Source organism: Pelophylax lessonae, assembly GCF_965119305.1.
Source record: "Pelophylax lessonae genome assembly, chromosome: 1".
Classification (NCBI taxonomy): domain Eukaryota; kingdom Metazoa; phylum Chordata; class Amphibia; order Anura; family Ranidae; genus Pelophylax; species Pelophylax lessonae.
The window spans coordinates 501,287,035-501,311,451 of NC_138768.1; the positions used below are offsets into that span (position 1 = coordinate 501,287,035).

A 24,417-nucleotide genomic window follows, 5' to 3' on the forward strand; every position below is an offset into this window, starting at 1 on the left:
CACTGCATATCCCTTTCCTCACACTAAAAGAACAGCTCCATACAGCAGAAGATAATTTCTAACTGACACTGTCCCTTTAAATTATTATTTTTTTTCTGACTCAAACAGCACAATCGCTGTATTTCTAACTACACTGACAATCTTTCTGTAAGCTGACTGCTCTTCTGCTGATCTGGAGCTTTACAAGCAATCGGCTATGCAGCAACGTTGTTTAACACAGCAGGAGAAACACAAATGCTTCCACTCTCTTCCAAAGTCTCTGTATTACAGTGCTAGAGGTTAGGTGGGGCTATGTTATATACTGTGGGGCGTATTCACTCCTGATTGGCCTCTGGTTCCCGTAGTCACTCCAATCACGTTCCTAGCAGACTCCTGCCCCCTCATTGGCTTTTACTGATGTTTCAGGCCCAATCACGGGCTTTTAAAGCCCACTTCCTGTCCCATTGCATATTGGGCGGTTCTGGTGACCGAATTCTGAACTTTTAATGCAAAAAGTTCGTAATTCGGCCAAATTTCGAACACCCAATGTTCGGGTCGAACCGATGGTCGACCCGAACCGTTCGATCATCCCTATTCTCAGACTGGTCTGGAGTGGTAAGTGGGGTCCCCCAAGGTTCTGTCTTGGGACCAATTCTGTTCAATTTATTCATAAATAATATAGAGGATGGGATTATTAACTCAATCTCAGTTTTCGCGGATGACACAAAAATAGGCAGGGCAATAACTTCACATCAGGATATAGAAATCTTACAGAATGACCTGAACAAAATAACAGGGTGGGCAACTATGTGGCAAATGAGGTTTAATGTGGAGAAATGTAAGATAATGCACTTGGGGGCTAAAAACATAAATGCAAACTACTCACTAAGGGGGGAACCTCTGGGGGAATGGAGAAAGATCTGGGGGTCCTAGTGGAAGATAGACTAAGCAATAACTTGCAATGTCAAACTGCAGCTGCCAAAGCTGGCAGAATATTTGCATGCATTAAGAAGGGAATATATCCTAGAGGTAGAACTAGAATCCTGCCACTTTATAAAACCCTGGTCCGGCCACATCTGGAGTATTCTGTCCAGTTTCTGTCACCAATCCTCAGAAGGAATGTGCTGGAACTGGAGAGAATCTAAAGAAGGGCAACTAAACTAATTACGAGGATCGATTACAAACGCTTTATTTATTCTCACTGGAGAAGAGAAGCCTGAGAGGGGACAAGATAGCGATTTACAAATACCTCAATGGTGATCCCAGCATAGGTAATAAACTATTTAGTCTCAGGGAGTGTAAGAGGACATGTGGCCACATAATGAGATTAGATGTAAAGCTGTTTAACCTTAAACTGCGTAGGGGATTTTTCACTGTCAGGGCGTTAAGAATGTGGAACTCTCTTCCACAATTGGTGGTATCAGCGGGGAGTATCGATACTTTTAAAAGAATCTTGGACGTGCATCTCAAAGAACACAATATTCAGGGATATGGGAAATTAATATTGTCACTAACACACACACACACTTGCACAGGTTGAACTGGATGGACTGTTGTCTTTATACAACCGTAACTACTATGTAACGATTACACTGGTTACTTGTAAACGGTGTTTATCTTGACAGGAGAAAAACAGCCCTATAAAATTATCTAAGTTGCATTTTTTTCAAAACAGTCTAAGTGAGTTTATCAGAGTTTAATAAAGTTTGGGAGAATTTTATTTATTTAATGGGACAGTATTTTATTTATTCTGGCTATTGAAATAAACATATGCTGAAGTGCTAAATGTGCCTACAGTTTATGAGCGTTTAACAGTGTTCAGCGTTTTTTGTGGTCAGAATTTTTAGCGTGTTCAGAAAACAGCCTTTAAACTCCCCTGCTGATAAACTGCTAAATACGTCCATGTGTGCATGGACACATAGGATAACACAGAGGGGAGTTTAAGGGCAGAAAAAACCCCCCTTAAGGCCCCTTTCACACATGCTGTCCGTTTGTCCGTTTTTCATCCATCCGTTGATGGATGAAAAACGGACATCAATGTATCTCTATGTAAAAATGGATGACAACGGATGATCATCAGTTAACATCCGTTTTCATCCACTTCCGTCAATGTCCGTTTTTTTGAACGTATGAATGCCCTATTTTTCATCTGTCAAAAAAACGGATCGGACTAAAAACGGATGACAACGGATGAAAAACGGATGACAACGGATGAAAAACGGATGAAAAACGGATGAAAAACGGATGAAAAACAGATGGAAAACGTATACATTTTGACGTGACTGAACTGATGAACTGAACGGATCTATGTATGAAAGGGGCCTAACTTACAAAAACGTGAGTTTGACCACTTTACCACCGGAGGATTTTCCTGCTTTACGTCCAGGCCACTTTTTGCAACTTGGCACTGCGTGACTTTATCTGACAATTGCGCGATCATGCAACGCTGTAACCAAACAAAATTTACGTCCTTTTTTTCCCACAAACAGAGCTTCCTTTTGGTGGTATTTGATCACCTCTGCGCTTTTCATTTTTTGTGATATTAATAAAAAAAGAGCAAATATTTTGCAAAAAAATTGACATTTTCTACTTTAACAGTTAAAAAATATCCAATATATAAAATTTTTGTCATATATTTAGGCCAAAATGTATTTAGCTACATGTCTTTGACGAAAAAACTCTCAATGAGCGTATTTTTAACCGCTTTAAGACCGGAAGATTTTACCCCATTCCTGACCAGGCTATATTTTGTGATTCGGCACTGCGTTACTTTAACGGACAATTGCGCGGTCGTGCGACGCTGTACCCAAATTAAATTTATGTTCTTTTTTTCCCCACAAATAGAGCTCTCTTTTGGTGGTATTTGATCACCTGTGCAATTTTTAATTTTTGAAAAAAAGAGTGACAATTTTGAAAAAAAAAAACAATATTTTTTACATTCTGATATTTAACATTCCCAAAAAAAAAAAATTTAAAAATCAAATTTTTTTAACATTTTAGGCGAATTTGTTTTCTGCTACATATTTTTGGTAAAAAAATCGCAATAAGCGTATTTTGATTGGTTTGCGCAAAAGTTATCGCGTTTACTAACTATGGGAAACATTTGTCATTTTTATTGTTTATTTTTTTTACTAGTAATGGCGGCGATCTGCGTTTTTTTTTGCGGGACTGCGACATTGCGGCGGACAGATCGAACCCCTAACTGACATTTTTTACACTTTTGGGGGTACCAGTGACATTACTACAGTAATCAGTGCTATAAATATGCACTGTTACTGTAATAATGACACTGGCAGGGAAGGGGTTAACTTTATTGGTGATCAAGGGGTTAAATGTATGCTTCATGCTTACTGACGTGTGTGGGGGGAGGGGATTGTGTGACACAGACACAGATCGCAGGTTCAGCTATGCTGAATCCTGTAATCTGTCACTGTCTGTCACAGAGGAGATGCGCCCGCTTTGTTTACACAAGTGGGAGAATTTCCTCACTCGATCCCCGACAATCGGGGAAGAGCGGCAGTGATCACCGCCTCTCCTCCCCTGGCCCAACTCCCGCTGTGTCCTCGCCGAGAGGGGGCGGGATCCAGCGACGTAGGTTTACGTCGCTGGACGATAACGAGCCACTTTGCCGCAGTAGCAGCTCAGTGAGCTGTCGGCAAGTGGTTAACAGCAGCAATGTGCATGAGGCCTAAGGCACGGCATGTGAGATGGGTCAGAATGGGGGCCAGATTGTGGATTCGGTACAAGGAGAGCAGATGGAGGTAGCAGGACCTGGATAAAAGGTACTAAAGGAGTTGTAAAGGCAGAGGTTTTTTTTATCTTAATACATTCCTAATGCATTCTATGCATTCACCTGAATTTGCAGGGTGTTCGTGCTGCACAGTGCATTCTGCGCCCAGATTGGGCAAGGCTTTGCCCAATCAGGGCGCAGTGTAAGCTGTTTTTTAGGAGCAGGGCCGGAAAGCCGGCAACAGCATCATTAACAACCGATGAGTCATCAACTGTCAATGAGTTTACCCGCTGACAGATGAAAAAAAAAAAGTGCCGGTAAAAAAAAAGTAAAGAAAATAATGGCGTGAGATCCCCCCTCCCAGTCCATAACAGGCTCTTTGGGTCTGCTATGGATTTTAAGGGGAACCCTATGCCAAAATCCATACCAGACCCTTATCTGAGCATGCAGCCCGGCAGGTCAGGAAAGGGGAGGGGACAAGTGAGAGCCCCCCCCTCCTGAAATATACCAGGCCACATGCCCTTAACATGGGGGGATGGGTGCTTTAGGTCAGGGGGGGCTCTGCCCCTCCACCCCAAAGCACCTTGTCCTCATGTTGATAGGGACAAGGGTCTCTTCCCAAAAACCCTGGACTGTGGTTGTTGGGGTCTGCGGGTGGGGGGCTCATCAGAATCCGGAAGCCCCCTTTAACAAGGGGGTCCCCAGATCCCGCCCCCCCCTATGTGAATGGGTATCAGGTAAAATAAAAAAATAGTGTCCCTCGATATAAATCCATCATCAAATAACGACGCCCACTGAACCCGAAAAATAGAAAAAAATAAAAATACTTTTGCCTTTTTGGAGGCCTCCTGCCCTATGCCCGCTCTGTGCTTTGACATTTCTTATAAAGGCAAGGGGCAGGGCCACCTGACTATGTCACCTGGTGGCACTGCCCCTTCTGAAGTCACATGACCCCACACTGTTTTTTTTTTAAATTTCGGACTGGAAAGGACCCCACGCCGTTTTTTTTTTAAGTTTTTTTCAAAAGCCGGGTGGCGGCATTTGGAACCACGAGTTATTTTAAATGGGATTTGACTTTTTTTTTTCTTTAGAATTGTCATTTTTGCTTTAAACATGCTACAGAGGCGCCACTTTACAGGCACATCACGGGGACTCCCCATGCACTATATTTAAATAAATGTTTCACTTTTATTGTTGCACTTTAAGCATAATAAAAAGCACTGCTCCTGAAATGTCTAGTGTTTATAATTTTTTTAATTTATTGATACATATCCCCCAGGGCAGTACCCAGACCCCCATACCCTTTAATGGCCAATTACTTGCATATAAGCCTTCAAAATGGGCACTGCCTGTTCAGCTCCCTTAGACTTCAATGGGGTTCGTTGTTTGGGTTAGAACATTTCCCCTGGTAAGGAGTTCTGCTGTGAAACAAACAGGGGGGTGTTCGGCCCATCCCTAACAGGTACATAGCACGAATAAAGGAGGAGGAGCACCTGGTAAAAGGAGCAGGAACAGGCAGTTTGTGTACAATGTGCTAAAATAAGGCCCTGTATGGAGAGTTTCCTTAATGCAGAGGATGGTTTATTATAAACAGAGGGCTGTAACCATCCCATGGGCCATAGGTTAAAGACTGGCACACACTACATAGTCCCAACCCTTGCAGCCCATACGTGATGTTGTACACTGCATATAGTAATAATGATCACTGTATCATTTAAGCTGACCACTGCCACCTTGACATTATTTCCACCCAATGAATACTGATGCTGGGATATTTTTTCCCTTCAGTGACCAGAGGACATTTTTTCATACCACCAGTCCTGTCATTTTTAGTCTTCTCACTGATCATAAGGCATTTTTTTTCATACCAACAAAACCTTGATACATTTGTTCCTACCACTAACAGCATTCTTTTCTCCCAGTGACACTGGTGCAATTTTTTCATTCAATTGACAAGCAATGTAAAGCCTGGAACACACTGAGTTTTTTTTTTTTTTTTGTTCAACCCAACGATCTGACGTTAGTACAGCGATCTCTCCTGCTAAGCAGAGGGACGGGGATGGGGATGCCCCCGCCAGAACAGCACTCTCAGCCATTGGCCAGCTTCTGTCAGACCAGCTGGCATACACACGGACCGAATGTTGGCCGATTTTTTATTGAACTGGCCGCCAACTTGCGTGTACAGGGCTTAAGGTTCATTACACTACATAACTCTAACTGCTAAACTCTGTAGGCTCTGTAGTACATTAAATACTCTTAGCCACTGTGTTATATACGCTATGCAATGTGTTCCTGACCCCTGCACTCTATATGCTATATCTCATGTTATATAGTTATGATCCCTGCACTCCTTATGCTATGTTGCATGTTACAGTCTTGATATGCTATGTCATATGTTATACAGTCTTGACTCTGCACTATGTATTACACTATTACTATTACATGTAGATGTAGCACCCTACAGGGTAGGTGCTAGGTAAAAGTATAGTGGGCCTTGGCTGCTTAACAGCAGGGTCATGATTTTAGCTGGCTGTCATGTCTCCCAGGTGTGTCTGCTGAGAGGGAAGTCTCCCCATTGGCTCCATGAGAGGATTCTCATCGGACAGTGGAGGAAACCCAATCAGAGACACGCTCAGGCCTGTATCTACCCCAGAAGGCAGATTCTGCCACAGAGGATTCTGGGAGTGGGTATAAGTTTGAGGGAACGCATGATGCAGCGTCTTTGGTGGGAAGCAGAGTCCCAGGAGGGAGAGTACGGCTGTCTCTCCTCCTGTCAGAAGGATTGGGTGATCCAGGTGGCTGCCTGGGAATCCAGAGAATGCTGAGTTGGGCTGCAGAGGGGATCCGGTGTGCTGAGGACCAGTGGAGGAAGAGGGGTTCCGTTCCAGAAAAGCCTGCCAAGGTCGTGAGTACTGTGAACTGCCCCTAGGGGTCTGCCAAGTGTAGAGGGGACCACTCCAGAGAAGGTTCGGTTCCAGTGATCCAGGAGTCAGCTAGCTGTAAAGGGGGTGCCTAGTCAGAGGACCCTGAAGTGTAAAGGGGGCACCAGTGGTTGGGCCCTGAAGAGTGAGTGTACAGTGTGCAGTGTACAGAGTTAAGAGTTGCAGCAGCACAAGCTGTGACAAGGAGCTACCTCAGCCAGTGAAGAGTTGGAGGGAGCTGTTCAGTGACTTTTGAGCTAAATTGAGTGTCAGGAGTCAAGAGTTCTACAGTCCTGGATCTTCTGAGTTAACAAACAAGTTAAAGTTGAGGCTCCAGCACTAGTTCAGCAAAGCAGTATTTTCAAGCGTCAGGAAGCGCTGGTCGGCATTCAGCTGGCGTCAAGACAGCGCCAACGGGCATTTTTGTATAGAGTCCCAGTAAACCTAGTGGAGCCAGAGGAGTATCCCACTCATTCCCTTCTCCCATCCCCAAAATACAATAAACAAACCAACCAAAGATGCCAGAATGGTCAATGTCTCAATTCTCACACTTGGGTTCACAACTTAAATGTGTTGGAGGTGTCACCGGTAACAATGGCAGACCCACATCAGGCTCAAGGCCTGGAAATATTGCTACATAATATTTCACATGATCCAGGCCTCTGCACTCTATACACAATGTAATATGGAACATAGTCCTGAATCCTGCACTTCATATGCTGTTACATAGTCCTGGCCCTGCATTTGATATGCTATGCCATACGTTACACAGCTTTGACAACAGCAACCCATAGGCTATGTCATGTGTTACATATTCCTAAACCTATACACTCTATACTGTAAGCCAGAGGCGTAACTAGAACCTTCAGGGCCCTGATGCAAGAAACCATGAAGGGCCCCCCAGACCCCTGGCCGGGGCCCTTACCTTCAAGCCCAGGGCTCTTCCCACTAATCCTGGGGCTCTTTACACGCGTTGCATGGCCTTTTATTACGGTCCCGCAGCAGGATTCTTTCACAAGTTCTGCAGTGGGCCCCCTTCCTGCAATCTTGTGGGCCCCCTTCCTGCAATCTTGGGGCCTCCCCACAGTGGTGCAATGCCAGGGTCCGGTCGCAAGTGTGACCTTTGCGATCCTGGAAGTTCACCCACTGGTTTGCTACTGGGCCCTCTGGAGCATGGGGCCCGGTAGCGATTGCAACCCCAGCAACCCCTGTAGTTACGCCCCTGCTGTAAGCAATATCATAGGTACATAGTCCTGACCACTGCACTCTATATTCTGATTCCTGACTCCTACTCACCTACTGATCATATGGCCTTTGAGCACAGTGATGCAATTCTTGTTTCTTTAGGTGATTTGAAGGTACAGTAGCGTCACTGCCTTGTGATTGGCTGGTTCATCCAAGCACTGTCACAGTAGCAGGTCACATGCTTACCCATACCTGGAAGTGTCAGGCAGTGCTGTCAGCTATAATGAACTGAGCAGATTGAGGGAGTGCAGGCAAGGTGGGTTGAAGGGTGTGATAAAAAGGACATCTGACAAACCCCAAAGTGAGATTAAAGAAGTTGTACTAAACATTGTGCCAAAGTCAGTGAAAGAAACAATCAGATTTAGGTATGTTGTCAGTGGTGGAGAGGTATAACCCCCAAATAGAGCAAAAGCTCAAAACACTTTAACCCAACTGATCATCTTAAAAGGAATGCTTACACATCTAAGCCAGGATCTGCACTAACGTGTAAATAGAGCCTGTCCTAAATGCCTGTTGCAAACCTCCATTAGGCCAGACTCTTAATGCAGCCATTTTGTAACCTGTTGGAAAACCATCCAGCAGCAATACATATTTGTAAGTCTGGTTTTCTTTGACATGAAACTGAACTTCATACATTTCAACTCCATCCTATTTCATACATATTTCATACACTTTAACTCAGTGTATGAAATATCATATCTAAGTGGGGTATGATCACCATGTATAAATACATAAGTGGTCCATATAGTGAACTTGGTGTTTTAGTTATTTACTTTAAGGTCATCACAGAGGCAAGGGGGAACTTTTTACATCCAGAGGAAAAGAGATTTAATCTCCAAATACGAAAAGGCTTCCTCACAGTAAGAGCTGGGAAAATGTGGAATAAACTCCCTCCAGAGGTGGTTCTGTCCTTGATATTTTCCTAAATGTACATAATATAACTGGATACTAATCTTTATAGGTAAAGTTGATCCATGGAATATCCAATTGCCTCTTGGGGGATCAGAAAGGAATTGTTTTCTCCTGCTGGAGCAAATTGGTTTATGCTTTGCTGGGTTTTTTTGCTTTCCTCTGGATCAACTGTAGGTATGGATTGTAAAATTTGGTTTGTTTTTCCTTTTATTGGTTGAACTGGATGGGCTTGTGTCTTTTTTATCCAGACTAACTGTATGTATCGTGAGGGAGTTACACTCATAAAAAGTGATTACAGTGAAGCATGAGAGGATGGCAATCAATTAGACACAAAACACTCTTATGCCACAATGCCCAGCAGATGAATAAAATACATCAAAGCCCCTAAGAGATATATGCATCCTTTTTATATATTCTATTCTATGATTTAATTGGTATTGCTGAATCTTGGCTTCATTCTTCACATGACTGAGCTATTAATATTCCTGGCTATGCTCTTTTTCATAGAGACAGAGTAAAATGGAGGGGTGGTGGTATCTGTCTCTATTTTGAGAAGTGATCTCAAAGTGAGTGTGAAAGAGGACCTAGTTGAACTTGGCGTTGAGTTGTTCACTTTAAGGTCAACACAGAGGACAAGGGGGTACTCTTTACGTCTAAATAGATTTAGTCTCCAAATGCGGAAAGATTTCTTCACCGTAAGAGCTGTGAAAATGTGGAATAGACTCCCTCCAGAGGTGGTTCTGGCTAGCTCACTAGATTGCTTTAAAAAAGGCCTGGATTCTTTCCTGGGTGTACATAATATAAATGGGTACTAATATTTATAGGTAAAGTTGATCAAGGGAATTTCCGATTGCCTCTCAGGGGATCAGGAAGGAATTTTTTTCCCCTGCTGTAGCAAATTGGATGATGTTTTGCTGGGGGTTTTTCACCTTCCTCTGGAGCAACTGTGGTTATAGGATTGTGTATATGGGATTGTAAGGTTGGGTTTTCTTTACTGTTTTTTTTTTTTTTTTTTTATTGGTTGAGCCAGATGAACTTGTGTCTTTTTTCAACCTGACTAACTATGTAACTGTGTAACTATATGCATTTAGTGTTTATCAAATTGTAATTTCATTATTTTTAATAATATGCTTGTCGAATTGTAAAACTTTTTTTTTTTAAATATAGATATACAGTAGTTAGCTCTTCAGCACACCCTCAGACCCTTTGGTTAGTTGTATTAATTCTGCAAATGCCTTCTTCAGGGGCCTGAAGTGTTGGTTGCATTTGGCAGCTGAAGCTCTTGTCTCTATCTAAACTCAGAGGAATGCAAAGAGTCATTTTTGAGAACCAGTGACTCTAATGCATGAGATTGGACTTCCTCCACGGTGGATTGGACTCCAAACCAGACTTTTGTTATGTATGTTTCACTTTTAATTTATTTATTTTACTGTTGCTAATTGTCTTCTTTCAATATCTTTTCGGTAAATACTTTCTTGCACCCTTTTTATTTTCTTCATTAAAATGATTATTTAAATTGTTAAGCTAAATTTCTAAATGCCCTAAATTAGAAATTAAAAAATCCTTGCCTCTGTGAGACATTTCCTGAAGGTCAAAATTGCTACATTACATGCTTTAAATGGCACTTAGGTTGTTCTTCCACAAGCTGGCAAATCTCTGCAAAGGATAAGGCTGAGAATGTAATACGTAACATTCTATAGGCAACATGTTAGGATATTTTCCATTAAAGCATTAGTGCATGAGTATGAGAGAATGAGAAAAAAACGATCTGACTAATGTGTGCCAAGCATGGCATATTGAAATACACGGCAAAACAAAAGGAGAACCTGGTTCATGAGTTACATGAAGCAGATATCAAGGCACAACAGATCCTGGTGGAACCTGCAGTACAAGGAGTTCTGCCTGTTTCAGGTACAATTGGTTCTGGTACAGCCCAGCTGGGTGCAGGTACAAGAACTGAACCTAATGTACCGACCAATACAGTAAAACCTTGGTTTGAGAGTAACTTGGTTTGAGAGCGCTTTGCAAGACAAGCACATTTTTAAAATAAATTTTGACTTGATATACAAGCGATGTCTTAAAATACAAGTAGCGTCATGTATAAAATAGAAGAGAGGAGCCTCTAAAGTGTAGCAATATGATTACATTTAATGAAGGTTCAATATTTAGAAACTCACATGGTTGATGATTAAAACAGGCACACCTAAGAATGCAGGCATCCGGGGTAAAGCTGTCCACATAGATCATCTTCTGCACAGCCATCTTCATCATCCCTTCCCCGCTGCACTCCACGAGTGATTCAAAGCCTCACTTTCAGATCACTCAACTGCAGGCTATTCTTCCCGGTCACGATTACAGACTGACAGTGGGGAGAGTTGGTGGTTCAGAAGATGGTCTATGTGGACAGCTTTACCCCGGATGCCTGCATACTTAGGTGTGCCTATTTTAATCATCAACCATGTGAGTTGCTAAATGTTGAACCCTCATTAAATGTAACCATATTGCTACACTTAGAGGCGCCTCTCATCTCTCTTATATTCTGTAGCTCTGCTATATTTTGCTTCTATTCCCCTTGGGAAGGCTGCATATTGTGGATGGACGTTTTATGGTTACACAACCTATCATATTGCTATAATCTTTGTATATAGACTATAAACTGAAGGATTTATGGAACGAATCATCTGAGTTTCCATTATTTCTTATGGGGAAATTTGCTTTGATATAAGAATGCTTTGGATTACAAGCATGTTTCCGGAACGAATTATGCTCGCAATCCAAGGTTTTACTGTATTCCGGTCCACAGCCTGAGCATGTTTTCACTAGACTGTGTACTCAACATCAATTCTTCTGCAAGTAGCTTTGCAGTGCATGTTTGCTAAGGATCCTGTGGCATAGTTCCAGCAACAAGATCAGACACTTGGTTCCCTTGAGTACAGGGAAACACCTTTGGCTTTGAGCCATGCATCCAAATTTCCAGTCATGAAGAAAGACAGTGACATTAATACTTACTTGCTATCCTTTGAAAAAACAGGTTGTCAGTACCACTCGTCACAGACATAGTGAGTCTGGTATCTGAAGCCAGGGCTACATAGTGACATAGTTAGGTTGAAAAAAGACACACGTCCATCTAGTTTAACCAACTGAATTTTTTTTAAAAAACCCTCTATATACAAAATCCTATACCCACAGTTGATGCAGAGGAAGGCAAAAAAAAAAAAAACTATAATGCATGGTCCAATTTGCTTCAATAGAGGAAAATAAATAAATAAATACAATTCCTTCCTGATCCTCAGGAATGCAATTGGATATTCCCTGTATCAATAATCTCTGGTGTTATTACCTATAAATGTAAATATCCGGTTTTATTTTGTGCATATTGAGCTTGCCAGAACTAGTTCTTAGGGGGGGGGGGGGGGTCTATTCCACATTTTCTCAGATCTTCCTATGAAGAAACCTTTCCATATGTGGAGGTTAAATTTATTTTACTCCAGAGGCTAAGAAGCAAGGTCCTGGAAGCCTGGCATTGAATTGCCAACTAAGAAAGATGATGATTATGAGGCCATAAAGGATAGCATAATTAAAAATGATCAATTGACACCAGAATTATATCGCAAGAAATTCAGGTCGCTGCAAAAAGAACCCGCAGACTCTTACAAAGGTGTGGTAAGCCACCTATGCACCACATTCCGGCATTGGGCTACAGGATTAAACAAAAGACTATTAATTCCTGGAGGACCTAATGATGCAGGACCAACTCCTACACATCTGTCCTGAAGACAGTAAACAGTTTATGTTAGAGTGCAAGCCTGATTCCCCTAAAGTGGCATCTGACCACTGCAGGGCTACTCCTTGTTGCTGGAAATGAGGGAAATCACCAGCAGCCACCTGCACTGCACCTGTAGACCAAGCCTTCTAGAAACCAGCACCTGGAATTGCTAGTAACAAATCAGCATCATCTGATACCCACAGATGCTATCTTGAGGCATGCTCAGACATCTCAGGAACATCACCTGGCCAGATCGCCAGCATCCCTTCCTCTGTGCTGTTTGTCAGTGGGAAAGGTACTGGTAACAAAACCAAACTACAGCCTGCCATCAAGGACATCTAAGCCATTACTGTCTTCCAAGACACTGGTTTAGAAGTCACACTCGCTTGCCCTGAGCTGGTGAAAGAAAAGGACATTATATCAGAATACACTGTAAATAGAACCAGCACTCACTCATGTGTACCACATTGTTTTCATTGATTGGGGAGCAGGAAGTGGCATGAGAGAGAGTTTTTTAGTCTGGGATGTGATAGCCACACCGGTGCTGCTTCATACTATGCATTTTCTGATGAGACCCAGGATTCGCAAACTGGACCCTCTGGACATACCAACATACTTTGTAAATAAGTTAGTTCGATATCTGGCAACAGGTTGGGGGGAAATGAAGTTGAGATGTACAGTTCTCCTAGGGAAGTAGACAGAGAGTAACCACATGCATGCACAGTTACCCAAAACACGTATGTTTGATGTAGGAATTTTGATGACTGAATCTGATGACAGTGTTTTGCCAGTGTTACTGGCCAAACATAGTGCTGCAAAGGCTGCCAATGTGCAGTCTCTGGTTCCAAAGTAGGGGGATGATACCTATCTTCTCTTTCCTTGCTTTGGCCTAGTAATTTTTGCTGAGCCTCAGCTGCTGTCCTTATTGGCCATGGAGCAGTTGGCTGGAACTTGTAGTACTGTGTTTCATCAAGCCAGTGCTGTATTTTGGCCTAGGCCAACAAGGCCCAGGTCTAGGGCAGCACTTTGCAGGGGGGCAGCAAAAAAGTCCCCCCGACCCCTCCACCTGAGATTCTATTTGGCCAGTGGTTGCTAGAGCTGCCTCCCGCACCCCCTCCTCTCTTTCTCATCCCCCTCTTTTCTCTCTCTCATTCCCCCTCTCTCTCCCATCCCCCTTCTCTCGCTCTCCCATCCCCCTTCTCTCTCTCCCATCCCTCCCTCTCTCTCTCTCTCGCTCTCACCCCCCTCTCTCTCTCTCTCTCTCTCTCTCTCTCTCTCTCTCCCATCCCTCTCTCTCTCTCTCTCCCACCCCCCCTCTCTCTCTCCCATCCCCCCCTCTCTCTCCCACCCCCCCTCTCTCTCTCCCTCACCCACCCCCTCTCTCTTCCACCCCCCCTCTCGTGAGATCTCAGGGGTGCATGCTGGGACTTGTAGTCCTAAAATTTTGGAGGGAGTCACATCCATTAAAAAGGAAGGAGTGGGGCAAATTTACATAGGAGGGTTAGGGAGGGGGGGGCGCCCTAATTTTAGTCTTGCCTAGGGCAGCACAAAACCAAAATACACCACTGCATCAAGCACTGAAGACTGACCCGAGTCTGGAGCAACTTAAAAGCCTAACTTCCAGCCCTCCTGCTGAGGGAGACAAAAGGTTTACTGAAACAATGGAAAGCTGTGCAGAGCATATCTACTCACTGAAGGTGGTGAGGGAGACAGCTCATTGTAACAAACACATTTTGGCAGGCCATATATGATTCATTTTCAACCTGCTTAATTGATTCCATCATTCACACATTCAAGATGGATGGGGGAATTCCTCCCGTGGAGCTAGTGTTTTCTGATGGCGGGGAGGTTTCCCCGCTGTCAGAATACACTCATTAGCGCTGCTGGCTATAGCCAGTGACACCGATCGAGTAAAGATTTTCCAACAGGCTGGTTGTACAGAAGTTGATTGAGAAATTACCTTCTGTTCAACTAGCTTGCACATACATGAATCGGTCACTGCTGAATTGGCCAAATTTCAGTCTATCTATGGCCAGCTTTAGCATACACTTTTTGAAGGTAGCGCACAAAATGACCTGAGAATCACTAAGGCCAGGACCCGAGTGACCTAACAGGATAAATAACACCAGTCTGCAGCCAAGCTTAGCAGGAAGAGACAAAGAGACAAACCCACTGTTAGGCTTAAAAATTCTTAAGGTCCTGTGAGCTGCTTAATTCCCTGATTAAATAGGCTGAGCTGCTGGCAATGGCCACAATCCCAAATCTGTGCTAGATTTACTCACTTTATAATATAATGCCGCACATCTAGTACCCAACAAATCTCTACATTCAAACATACAAACCACAAATGTGTTCTATATTTAATATAAAATAAACATGTCCAAAAATAAATCAAGCTCATAAACATGAAATATTGTGCAAATGTAAAATTTATCGTGAATCAAACACAAAACATCCAAATTAAACACTAATATTGTGCTCGCTGACAAAAATGTAGTGACATATACTGTATATCTAAGGTTTGTGCGATATATATATACAGTGGGTACGGAAAGTATTCAGACCCCCTTAAATTTTTCACTCTTTGTTATATTGCAGCCATTTGCTAAAATCATTTAAGTTCATTCTTCTTCCTCATGAATGTACACATAGCACCCCATACTGACAGAAAAACACAGAATTGTTGACATTGTTGCAGATTTATTAAAAAAGAAAAACTGAAATATCACATGGTCCTAAGTATTCAGACCCTTTGCTGTGACACTCATATATTTAACTCAGGTGCTTTCCATTTCTTCTGATCATCCTTGAGATGGTTCTACACCTTCATTAGAGTCCAGCTGTGTTTGATTATACTGATTGGACTTGATTAGGAAAGCCACACACCTGTCTATATAAGACCTTCCAGATCACAATGCATGTCAGAGCAAATGAGAATCATGAGGTCAAAGGAACTGCCTGAAGAGCTCAGAGACAGAATTGTGGCAAGGCACAGATCTGGCCAAGGTTACAAAAAGATTTCTGCTGCACTTAAGGTTCCTAAGAGCACAGTGGCCTCCATAATCCTCAAATGGAAGACGTTTGGGACGACCAGAATCCTTCCTAGAGCTGGCCGTCCGGCCAAACTGAGCTATCGGGGGGGAGAAGAGCCTTGGTCAGAGAGGTAAAGAAGAACCCAAAGATCACTGTGGCTGAGCTCCAGAGATGCAGTCAGGAGATGGGAGAAAGTTGTAGAAAGTCAACCATCACTGCAGCCCTCCACCAGTCGGGGCTTTATGGCAGAGTGGCCCGACGGAAGCCTCTCCTCAGTGTAAGACACATGAAAGCCTGCATGGAGTTTGCTAAAAAAACACCTGAAGGACTCCAAGATGGTGAGAAATAAGATTCTCTGGTCTGATGAGACCAAAATAGAACTTTTTGGCCTTAATTCTAAGCGGTATGTGTGGAGAAAACCAGGCACTGCTCATCACCTGTCCAATACAGTCCCAACAGTGAAGCATGGTGGTGGCAGCATCATGCTGTGGGGGTGTTTTTCAGCTGCAGGGACAGGACGACTGGTTGCAATCGAGGGAAAGATGAATGCGGGCCAAGTACAGGGATATCCTGGACAAAAACCTTCTCCAGAGTGCTCTGGACCTCAGACTGGGCCGAAGGTTTACCTTCCAACAAGACAATGACCCTAAGCACACAGCTAAAATAACGAAGGAGTGGCTTCACAACAACTCCGTGACTGTTCTTGAATGGCCCAGCCAGAGCCCTGACTTAAACCCAATTGAGCATCTCTGGAGAGACCTAAAAATGGCTGTCCACCAACGTTTACCATCCAACCTGACAGAACTGGAGAGGATCTGCAAGAAGGAATGGCAGAGGATCCCCAAATCCAGGTGTGAAAGACTTGTTGCATCTTTCCCAAAAAGACTCCTGGCTGTATTAGATCAAAAGGGGGCTTCTACTAAATACTGAGCAAAGGGTCTGAATACTTAGGACCATGTGATATTTCAGTTTTTCTTTTTTAATAAATCTGCAACAATGTCAACAATTCTGTGTTTTTCTGTCAGTATGGGGTGCTATGTGTACATTCATGAGGAAGAAGAATGAACTTAAATGATTTTAGCAAATGGCTGCAATATAACAAAGAGTGAAAAATTTAAGGGGGTCTGAATACTTTCCGTACCCACTGTATATATACATATATATATATATATATATATATATATATATATATATATATATATATATATATATATATATATCTGTAGCTAGTGCAATCACCACAGATACATAATAATAAATTGTCCACACACATGAAATAAAACTATTGTGAGAACTCCAAGTGATGATCCTTAAATGTAGAAAGGTGCAGCTTCTTTTCCATGCATGCAGCCAGTGTGTCTCTTCACAGTGCTCCCCCCCACCAGGAATATTGTCACCTGGGGTGATGTGACCACCACATTTACGCAGGGTGAAAAACGCCTTTTAGCCTGAAAATGGCTACATCCAGCTCCTCCAATCTCCTCTGTAATCTCCTCAATAGGGGTTATGACAATTCAGATATCATGTAATAACTTGCAGAGTGAGCAGCATGTATAATGTATCCAAAACTACTCCTGCAAAGATGGCCATAGCTATGTGCACAAGTATGGTAAGGTGTATCCTGACTCTTCCCTACGCGTTTCGTTACATATGGCGTCATCAGGAATGTATTTGGCTAAGTGTAGCCTTTTGTTATTCTGAAGTGTGTGTTTGTATTTGTCCGTTTGCGTCCATGTGGTAAGGTAATCTATCGAAAGGGTTTCTTAATTATCACCCTTACTGTTAGGCTTGTTAGCTGAGAACTGGGAAAGTGGAGACAGACCTCAAGATGAATTCATGCCTCTCTTCCATACAGAAAACTCAGTTGCTAGAAATGCTTGTTGCACATCATGACTGTTTCACAGGGAAACCAGGTAGAGGCACCTCATAGTCAACAGGGGCCCACCCACCTTCATACAGTTTGCCCACTGCATCTTGCTGGCAGTCCATACAGACATAAAACTGGAGATTGAGGAGATGCTGCAGTTACGGGTTATTCAGATGTCCCATAGTGCTTGGGCGAGCCAGTAGTAAATAGTAGTGCTGGGGAGAACAGCAAGCTACTCAGTTTGAGCTTGATTCTTCAGCAGTACAATTTCATTATGCAGCAACATGGACAGACTGTCCCCACAAGCACAGCCAGCAGAAGTCAGTCGCATTGCAAATTAACTTCTGTGCAACCAACTAAAGAGGGAAGGTGTTATAATAATGAGATCTGACAAACCCCAAACTAAATGGGGAGAATAAGGGTTGTTGTACCGAACACTGTGCTACCCCTTCCATTCTTCAAAATTCGCCAGAAAACAATTCAATTTATATCTTATGTCTGTGGTGGAGAAGTGACGCATTTTTCACAACCCCCAATATGAACAACCAGCTCAAGTCACATTGACTCATGTGTGAATGGAATGCATAAACATCTTAGCTAAGATCTGAACAAGCCTAATAATAAGCCTGGTCCTTAGCAGAAGGTTTACAGAATAAGTTATAAAAGTAAAGAAATCAGCGCTAAACTCTAAATGAGGGGGACCACTCTATCTGCCTTCAGTAATCAATACCCAATAATCTCACAAAGTTGTAGATCACAATAATCAGATGATGAATAAATAAATGTGTTGGTGGATGGCTAAAATACAGTGTGAAAATGAGGAAAATCAAAGTGATGGTACACAAGTGAAAATTTTTTTTCTCAAATAATAATCCAATGGTGATCGGTCTGCTGAATCCAAATATAAAGTGCTATTGCAAAATCACAAGTGACTAGCGATGAAAGACTGTGAAACGTTTCTACTCATTCAAATAGTAATCAGCAATAAATAAAATATAAATGTGCAAATAACAGCATGAGGTGATAATGTTGATGTAAACAAATATAGAGTGTCACAAAACGGACTCAAAAAGTGCAGCAGTGCCAAACTAAAAGTGCATAAATTGTCCAAAAAATAGCTCTAAGGCTTATATCAGTCCAATGCGGTGATTAAAGTGCAGGGTGCCACGAAATTAAGTGATATATTCCAGTGCAATCTACAGGTGAAGTCACACTTTCAAACACAGCAAAGTGAGTGTGTCCCGGTGAGCTTGCAATCCAACACTGAGTGCAGTGGCAGCTCACCTCCACAACACTCATAAAGAGCGTTAGGTATGGTTATCCAAGCTCCTCTCACTCTTCGGGTATATACTAATTGTCCTCCAGCTGATATAGGTAAAGTGGTTCAGAGTCGGTCCACGCAGGAATCTCTCAATCCCTCTGTCTCCACAACACTCATAAAGAGCGTTAGGTATGGTTATCCAAGCTCCTCTCACTCTTCGGGTATATACTAATTGTCCTCCAGCTGATACTTCCAGCAACGTCTTCTCTATAATGACTGAATTATAGAGAAGACATTGCTGGAAATATCAGCGGAGGAGAATTAGACAGAGGGATTGAGAGATACCTGCGTGGACCGACTCTGAACCACTTTACCTATATCAGCTGGAGGACAATTAGTATATACCCGAAGAGTGAGAGGAGCTTGGATAACCATACCTAACGCTCTTTATGAGTGTTGTGGAGGTGAGCGGCCACTGCACTCAGTGTTGGATTGCGAGCTCACCGGGACACACTCACTTTGCTGTGTTTGAAAGTGTGACTTCACCTGTAGATTGCACTGGAATATATCACTTAATTTCGTGGCACCCTGCACTTTAATCACCGCATTGGACTGATATAAGCCTTAGAGCTATTTTTTGGACAATTTATGCACTTTTAGTTTGGCACTGCTGCACTTTTTGAGTCCGTTTTGTGACACTCTATATTTGTTTACATCAACATTATCACCTCATGCTGTTATTTGCACATTATTGCTGATTACTATTTGAATGAGTAGAAACGTTTCACAGTCTTTCATCGCTAGTCACTTGGGATTTTGCAATAGCACTTTATATTTGGATTCAGCAGACCGATCACCATTGGATTATTATTTGAGAAATTTTTTTTTCACTTGTGTACCATCACTTTGATTTTCCTCATTTTCACACTGTATTTTAGCCATCCACCAACACATTTATTTATTCATCATCTGATTATTGTGATCTACAGCTTTGTGAGAGTATTGGGTATTGATTACTGAAGGCAGATAGAGTGGTCCCCCTCATTTAGAGTTTAGCATTGATTTCTTTACTTTTATGATCATTGTGATACGTGGGGACACTATCAAATCAGCTGCTTGCTCGGAGGAGTTCCACATCTGATATTAGTTTCTATTTTGAGCTTTCACAGTGTCGCTTACCTCATTATAGCGCATAAGTTTACTATTCCATTACAGAATAAGTTCACCTTTAGTAGCATGTTAGCATAGTAGCATGTTATAGGTTACACCAGTATTTAAAACAAGCCCTCATTTATCTATGTATCTATAAAGCGAAGAAATTAAGTCATGCGCATTTTGGTTCTAACAGACTTCAACAGGAGTGTCTAAAAAATGATTGTAAAACAAGTTTTCCTAACTTTTCATCAGCTAAAGATAAAAGAATGCTCATGCCTGAACTCCCACTTCAGGCTGAGTCAGCCCGGAGGTTCAGCCCCCCTGCTCCTTTCCCCGCCACCGGCCAGTCACAAAGCGCAGCATGCATCGCGCATGTGTAGTAGGGAACTAGCTGTAAAGCTGCAAGGCTTCACTGCTGGTTTTCCTTAACCAAGATGGCGGCAGCAGCACCCGAGAAAAATCGGCTCTGGTGATTATCAAAGGTCAGTCCTTTTTCTGAAGGAGCCTGAAGCTCCGCTTTAGGGTAAAACATAAATAATAATTCAAAATATGGTACTTTCCTAATAGGATGAGTTCATCCAGAAGCATTTATCTGCTTATAAAGGTGTTTTAGGGTCTTTTTATTAAGAAAAAAAAAACACTATTTTTCATTGTCAGTCAATAATACCATGCATGTATATTCCTGAGGCTGGAGGTCCTCACGTAAGAAGGCCCTCCATTGTTCACTTAAAGTAGTTGTGAACATAAAATGTTATAGATACATTCTAATACAATACTAACTATGCAGGCATCATGACTGATAATTCTTAGTGTCAGAAATTATTTTTCCTACCTTTTTACAAAGTTAAAAAGTTCTGTCATGTGACCATGCATCTCTTCTTCCTGATAGAGGGGAGCAGGGTTTACAGGACACTATGCAGACACAAAGCATGCCTGTATTCCATAGGTGTTCAGCCTGATACACAATGCAGGCTGTGCTTGAGCAGGGTATGTGTTCCAGAGACAGGCTGTGACTGAACAGGTGTGTGGTGGCTGAACAAACAATTTAATACAGGCATGCTGTGTTTCTGCACAGTATCCTGTTCCTCTAAATGGCCAGCCAAAGGATGAAAACTGACCACACTAACATAGATCAGCTTCTGTGCTTTGTGTGGTCAGTTTAGGTGAGAAAGGTGACTGGCAGGATCAACCAGATACTTTAGATGGAAGAAGTACATGAAAATGATAGAGAGCGTAATTTATAAAATACACAAATGTGAATGCACACATTTAAAAAATATATATATTTAAAGTAATATACACTTTAAGCGCCGGAATAGTACTTCAAGAAAGGTGCCCAAAAAAAATAAATAAGAAATAGTCTCATGTTGATGGACTATTCCTCCCCAGCACTGGTTGCCCACATAAGAACCAAAAAAGGTTTCTAGGGCCAGGATGCACAGCATCCTGCCTGCACCATTACTATTCATGACACTGTTCCAGCGCAGGTGGCATAGTGGGCTACCTACAGCATTCAAAAGAAGACAGAAGTGCGCCCAGACCTGCTCTGCCTTCTGTCCTGTGTCACGCAGCTAGAGTAAAGTAGGGCTCTGATTGGCAAAGGGGACTGTGTGATGGGACTCTTTGATAGGGGCACTGCGATGGGGGATTCTGTAAAAAGGGAACTCTGGCATGATGGGCGCTCTCATATTTGGGGGGGGGGCTCACATGTATAGGGGTGACTCTGATGGCAAGGGTGGGCTTCTGATGAGAAGATTCTGTGACTCTAATGTGATGTCGGGACTCTAATATGAAGGGGGACCACTGAAGTGATAGGGATTAATGGGATTCCAAAATACTATTCCCAATGAACACATTCCTGCAAAGTGGCTGTCAGTGTAAATGGGTGCTGCAGCGACTATTGGCTAGAACCAAAATGAATCAAAGCGAGAGAATGTCACCAACACACCACGAATCTCCTGAACAGGTCCAAAGCTTTATTCAGCGATCATATCACTGTAACAGAAGAACCATTTTAGAGCCTTATACCTGATGAAGATGTCCTGTAATGCTCTAAAACGTTGCTTTTGTTACAAAGATGAGATTGCTGAATAAATCGTTGGACCCATTCTGGTGTTCTGGTGACATTCTCTCGCTCTGACATGAAGGGGGGGGGGGGGCTCTGATGCAATGGACAATGGGGGTGGTTGTGTGCATCATCATCCAGCATCACGTTAACCATTTAATTCTACATTTACATTTTTTTTATTTTAAACTTGAGATTTTACATACTTTTAAAGGGTGCTATGACTGAAAAAGGTTGGGAAATGCTGACCTATCATATTATGTTTTTAAAAAAACGCAATATGCCCGGTCTACAAGTTGGTCTGAAACAAATTAGAAATTTTAGAGCTGAAATTTTCATTTTATTCATCCACGTATAAACTGGTCAAAATGCAAACTAGGATTTACTATGAAAAAAAAAAAAAACAGAAAGCAGAAAAATGCTTGGAAAATAAAGAAATCAAATTAAAAAAATAGCTATAACTTTTTTAATTGCCACCTTTATAAACAGGATGAGCTATGTCTCAACACGGTCAGACTGCCATCTCCACCAATATGTGCCCACATGTGTCACTTCCTATATGAAGCATCTAATTGCACTGACAGTGGTTTTCCCATGCCATGTAAACCTGTTCCCGCAGAGGCAACCAAAATCCTTCTGGACTTGGTACACGAGAGGAAATCTAATAAAGCCTAAAACGATGCATGCTGTGCTAATGTTATGTCATGTGAGTCATTCTAGTTTTCCTGTGCTCTGCTCTTCTGGTGTGTAGGAGATACCCCAGTAAATGAACGTGCACTGCAGCGCCAGCCGCATCCCTTTGCCAAGACACGACCAAACTAGCCATTTACAGCTAAATAGCCATTGGATTAATTTATTAAAACGGGATAGTGCAACATCTGGTGCAGCTGTGTATAGTAACCAATCACCTTCTAACTTCAGCTTGTTCAATTAAGCTTTGACAATAAAACCTGGAAGCTGATTGGTTCCTATGCAGAGCTGCACCAGATTTGCACTCTAGTTTTAGTAAATCAACCCCTGTGACTCTTTATTACACTAATAATAAAAAAAAAAAATCTAGAATATTAGGGTAAAACATATATTCACCCACACAAAGGTTGAACTAGGTGGACCCATGTCTTTTTTTTTTTTACATATCTCACAGAATCAGGGATAAATAGGATGACGCTGTGCGGTCATCTGCATATAAAAGGTTTAATGGAGATGCAACGTTTCTGCTGCCAAAATCTGCTGTGCACGCTTCAAATGTGGTTGAGTTGATATGCTCATGGCTTGACGTTGCACTGCAGGCACACAGCGTTGAGGATGAACCAAGTACTTGGCAACAATGTCACCCTACCACAGTGGACGTCCAGTGTCCTTCTTTACAGGACCATTAACACATGACGGCAAGGACTGGGCTCTGAACTTCTAGCAGCTCAAGGTTAGTGCGGCTCTGCTCCCATCGTCATTCGCAGCACAGAGCGCTGCTTTATTAATAATTACGGGTATTTATATAGCACCGACAATTTACGCAGAGCTTCACATAGCGTATGTTCGCATCAGTCCCCGCCGGCTATTAAGCGTAGGTCAGGAGACGATTTGCAGGTAACCGCAGCGCAGTTCCTGTCACAATTTCCTAATTAGCTCCTCAGAAAACACAACCAGTGCCAATTTCTTCCGTGTCTTCTGGATCATTCCAATGTCATGATTTCCCCTCATGCACCTAGCTTCTGGAATAGGACACCCTCCCTCATTAAAATGCAGCAAATGGCATGCCATCAGTAAAATAAAAAATCTTCTTGTTCCCTCCAAAAACAGACATGTTTAGAAGCGGCTCACCTTCTCTGTCTCCTCTGTTGGCTTTTTTTCTTATTACAGCATTGTTTGCAATGAGGCCCCTCAGCAGCAGCAGCAGCAGTAGCTCCTTCTTGTCTCAGTCAAAGCCCAGGATGGATGAGCACAGCAGCTCCTTCCACACACGTTCAGCTCTGCCTTCCCTGGAAACTTCCACACGCAGCAGTTTTTGTCTTCTCCCCCATTCCTCACACTCAGTGATTAATCATTCAAGGGACATGTCATTTGTTGGCGATCAGCTCTCCGGGTGACTCCTCAGCATTCTGCAGGAACCAGTGGGCTGCATAGAGAGGTAGCAGAGGGAGGGAGGATGGAGGAGCAGTGTGTGGAGATGCTGCTGATGCTGATGCTGATGCTGGTGCTGATGCTGATGCTGTGTCTGTATGTGTGTGTGTGTGTGTGTGAGGGCATGGCGTGGGGGAACCTCCTGAATTAGCTCACATTATTGAACCTACAAAAGGTTTTTTCTTTCATTTACCTAAATATTTAAAAAGGAAATAAAAGGAGAGGAATGGGGATGCATGAAGGAGAAGAGGATACAATGGACATACAGTAGTAATGGTGTGATTGGACATTTGTGGTTTCATGTGTGGTTCCTCAGAGTCCCATGGGGGTAGCACAGATTCTGGGTGGGAGGGAAAGGGATG

At 42.6% G+C, this 24,417-nt stretch overlaps 1 protein-coding gene across 1 annotated transcript in view; it reads right to left on the minus strand.

The window, feature by feature from the left end:
* DIRAS1 (DIRAS family GTPase 1) overlaps positions 1-24,128 on the minus strand; it is a 39,840-nt gene extending 15,712 nt beyond the window's left edge. The window contains exon 1 of the mRNA XM_082243545.1: positions 23,756-24,128. The gene's annotated coding sequence lies outside the window, so the exon portion shown is untranslated. The remainder of the gene's footprint in view (positions 1-23,755) is intronic.
* Positions 24,129-24,417: the final 289 nt, after the last annotated feature.